The following is a 4,958-nucleotide window of genomic DNA, read 5'->3' as shown; positions in this document are numbered from 1 at the left end:
CATTAGTAACTCTTTACTGTCTGGATCCATCATCCTGCAAAAACTCCACAAACCTGTCTTGTACAGACACGGATTCTTCTACTGCTGCTTCTCACCATTTCAGAGCCCCTCTTTGAGCCAGCCATTGTGACCTGATTTCTTCAAGATCTACCAGAAACTTTCTCGTTTCAGGTAGCTGGCTCTCCTCTTTGCTGAAAGCCCATAGTCTTTATCTCTGAGGGAAATAGCCAAGTGCTACTTTGTGCCATTGTTCTTATTCCTTGACAATGTTGGCATATAGCTTAAAAAACCTACTCTTTTTCCTGGAACTTGACTTGACAGAAGAGACCCGATTACTGTCACACATTGACTTATTTCAGAGTTGTCACTGGGAGTGTATTTTTCCCTCAGCTTTTAGATATGAATTGGCAACAGGAAGAGAATACTGTGGCATTTTAGTTAGCTGTCTGTCTTTTATGTGTCAGCCTAGGACACCGGATAACAGAAAGTCACAGCCAGAGAATACAATATTCTTATATTTTAAGGATACAGACTATTCTACTTGTTCACCTTAAGATTTCGCTGGTTTAGACTTTTATAAAAATCCAAGGGGCTACTTAAAAGTAATTAATCAGCCCTTCTGTTGGGAAGATTGGCAGAATAAACTGCTGCAGCATTGTTAGTTTGAGCTGACAGAAACTGAAACAATAGCACCAAACAGAGCTGACTGTCATGTGAGAAAATATGTCAGTCATTCCTGAAAAGTCAGAGGGAGCCAAACTTACACTAAGACTTCGATTTGGCCATTCTTGGAGATATCAAAACCCCTCTGGAAAGGGTCCTGGACAACCTGCTCTGGCTGACCCTGCTGAGCAGGGGGGGTGGGCTAAGTGACCTTAAGAGATCCTTTTTAATCGAAGCAATTCTGTGCTTTGATTCTGTGCTTCTGTGGCTTTGAAGTTTGGTTCATCTGCAGTAGAAAACTGTCCTTGAAAACTGTGCTTATGCATGGCTTAGTTTGGCCCAGGAAATCTAGCCAGTCTATACTGATTCTGTAACTGAATGGTGTTTTCAGGAATAGATCAATGTTGTAGGGGACTGGGGAAAACAGTGTTTTGCTTTTCACTTCCCTTTGCTTGTCCTATGAGCTGCTTTTTACAAAACTCACCTAATTAGAAATACAAAGGTAGAAAGTTTAGCATGTGGTGTATGTATACAAAGCAGGATCAAAAAAGCTCTCAATGTCTTAGCGTTTTCTGGACAGAGGCGTCATAATTCCAGAATAAATATGATATTGTCAAATCCCCAATACAGGGACCATGTCTCTTACATAATAAAAAAATTTCATCCAGTTAGGACAGCCAGGTCCTAATCCTAATAGAAGCCTTTGGGCATTAGAATCATAGAATCATTTAGGTTGGAAAAGACCTTTAAGATCATCGAGTCCAACCATCAACCATGCCCACTAAACCGTGTCCTGAAGTGCCTTGTCTACATGCTTTTTGAATTCCTCCAGGGATGGGGACTCAACCACTTCCCTGGGCAGCCTGTTCCAATGCCTGACAACCCCTTCAGCAAAGAAATTTTTCCTAATATCCAACCTAAACCTCCCCTGACACAACTTGAGGCCATTTCCTCTTGTCCTATCTCCAGCCACCTGACAGAAGAGACCAGCACCCACCTCACCACAACCCCCCTTCAGGTAGTTGTAGAGAGCAATAAGGTCTCCCCTCAGCCTCCTCTTCTCCAGACTAAACAGCCCCAGCTCCCTCAGCTGCTCCTCATAAGACTTGTGCTCCAGGCCCCTCACCAACTTGGTTGCCCTTCTCTGGACACGCTCCAGCACCTCCGTGTCTTTCCTGTAGTGAGGGGCCCAAAACTGAACACAGCACTTGAGGTGTGGCCTCACCAGTGCCCAGTACAGGGGGACAATCACTTCCATAGTCCTGCTGGCCACACTATTTCTGATGCAGGCCAGGATGCTGTTGGCCTTCTTGGCCACCTGGGCACACTGCTGGCTCATATTCAGCCGACTGTCAACCAGCACACCCAGGTCTTTTTCTGCCAGGCAGCTTTCCAGCCACTCTTAGTGTTAATCAAACAATATTTTTGATGCACCTCTATTTATCCTCCTTGTCCACATTTGCTATGCTGTTGGTTTGTGCACATAGATTACTGTCTTGATGGATGTGTAGTTATTCCATTACAACTAAAGTATTTCCCTTTCGCAATGAATGTAAAAGGGGTGCTACATGTTTTTTGTGTAGTTATTTTGAAAAGTTTTTTAAAAAATAGATCATCTAACATGGTTTATGTTTGGCTATGAGATGTTTGTTTACTGAAATGGATATTACAGTTTGCTGTATTACTGTGTAGTTGACTATCATACATAATCTATCACCTCATGTGCTATCAGGTTATTGATGAGGTTACATAATTCTCTCATTTGTCACTTAGCTCCAGACTGCATTGACATGGCTCCACATTTAATAAATCCAGATCATTACCATAGAACGTGGATGGTAGATGTATTTATTTTTCATCTATATACATATCTGTAACTATAAAAAGAAGTTTTTCTAACATAACCTCAAAATTTTTTCGTTAATGTACAAGTTTAAATATTAAACCTACTCATTCAGTCTGTCTGTCTCTAACTCCCAAACCTACACTATTTTCAGACTACCTGCATTCCCAGAAAAGATGGGGGAAGAGAAAGGGATAGGAGATTGCATTTAAATTCTGGAAGATAAATTAAGAATATTAAGTCGTTCCCAGATTTTTTGAAATTCTGAATGGTTTGTTGTCAGTCTCATTCCAGTAAACTAGAGAGATCCTATAACTGAGTGTTTCAGCTGATCTCAACTGTTTTATTCCATGGGGAGAGAAGCTGGTGTTTGCAATAAACTAAAAGTGAGCCATTTAGTTCCTCTTAGGTCAAAACTAATGCACTCACTTTTATTAGAATTGTGCTAGAAGCTGATAATAATAACCAGCTGGTAGGCAATGAGCCATCATCTGTAGCATTAACTGAAATCTTTTAGTCATCTAAAGGTGATGATGCATATAGAGTAGACAGAAGGAGACACTTTCACAAATATACTCTTTAAGTTCATCTATGCTGCCCTGGGTTTTTGGATAAAGAGGAAAAAATTCTTTTGGCTTCCCCCTGTTCTCTGAGCATTCAAACTTAATGTTGCATGAGCTATGTGCTCATTCTTGTCCCTTCCTACAACTCCAGAGGTTGTTCAGAGTGGTGGTACTTACTTAAAAGACTGTGACTATGTGGGTCAGCTTTGTATTGAGATATAGATTTTTTAATTTCTTCTGAATAAATATTGAAAACAGGATCTGGAATTCTAAGTCTTCCTGAAAATCACCGGAATTTTTCATTACTAAACTATTTTTGGAAGTTTTATCTTAATTCTAGCTACGATCCTCCAACATAGTGTGTCCCGCAGGCTTCATACTTTTGGCTGTTCTCTTGGGTGAAATTTTCAAGTGTTGGGAGCAGTTAGTTTTTTAAATAGGAATTATATTTTGTATATCTGTAGAAGAAGAAGTCAAGCCAAAATACATACTAAAAAGGCCTCGTAGCAGCTATGAATAAGTACTATCCATTTTTCTTCATTTGGACAGGCAAGCAGAAAACAAGAAAACCTGGAAGAGGTCAGAAAAAGAGGCTGAAAAAGGACATTCAAAGACCAATGCATATCGTAATGCAGAAAGTCTGATTTGATAGAGGTTCTCTGTAGCTATAGTGTTCTGTGCTTTCTAAGATGTCTACTGAGGCATTAAAATTGCATAGGTGGTGAGAACATACAATTAAAATGTGAAGGAAAATGGTTTCCTTTTTTGGTAGATTTTTTCATGTAAGCATACACCAACTGCTGTGTGTTAATTTTCTGGGTGGATTATATATTCATGAGATGCAATGTGAGAAATTGCTCATGCAATATATTTGAATAAATGACACAATATACTGACAATAAAATGCAGGTGTATGAAAAGAGTAGGGCAGCTACTACCAAAAAAAAAATATTCTATCTAACCGTCCACTGTCCTTCAATCTCATTTTGGACATCTCTGGTTGAACTCTCAAGAGAATAACAAAAAGCTAGCAACCTTTGTGCAAGCCAGAAGGATGTAAATAAACATGAAAACACTGACCTTTCTTCTTTTTCGTACTTTATGCTGCTAAATTACCATGTACACTTGTTTAAATAGCTGCAGAAGGGGAGATTGTAAATAGATGCCCACAGTCATGTGCAAAATCCTGTGGAGTTAAAAGTTTGTTTCAAAATTACTATTAAATCAATTTGCATCACCATAGTAGCTAATGGTATTTCCAGAATCATAAATACCAGTTGTTAAACTGAAATGCATATTTCCACTGCAACAGGTACAGTTGAGCCACAGGCATGAAAGCCTCTCTGAGCAGCCCCTTAAATGTAGTTCAGACCTACTCTCTTTTCTGAGGAAGTTTAAATAAAACAGTCCCTCCACGAGTAATCCTCTGTATTTTCTCAGGAAGCTTGTAAAATTGCCAGTTACAGGATAACTTTTTGAGATAAGCATGAGAACTAGGATTGCATCAGAGCCTAAACTTGCAAGAGCTTAAACACTTTTGAATGAAAATTTGCTTGTAAAGCAACCTAGGAATAAGGCAGATATGTAACTTTAACAATAAGGCACACTTTGGGAAGGTTTCAAGAAGGCAAAGGCAATTTCATTTATAGCTGTGAAGGAGCACAGAAAGAGTTTATCTAGATTTGGAACAAAGGGGCGAGTGTTTAGAGCTTGATGGGGTCCTGAAATAATTTTTTGTTTTATGAGGAAAAATAAGAATTAGGATCTTGTAACTGCATGTGAAGGCAAGCATTTCATTTCACAAATCTCTGCTTTTGAATATATGCTTTTTGGCTTCTGTCAGTGAATTTGTACTTCAGTGTTTGTTACTTACATTTTGATATAGAAAA

This window comes from Buteo buteo, chromosome 7 (genome assembly GCF_964188355.1).
Source record: "Buteo buteo chromosome 7, bButBut1.hap1.1, whole genome shotgun sequence".
NCBI classification, from domain to species: Eukaryota; Metazoa; Chordata; class Aves; order Accipitriformes; family Accipitridae; genus Buteo; species Buteo buteo.
Note: the sequence above shows the minus strand (reverse complement) of the source record.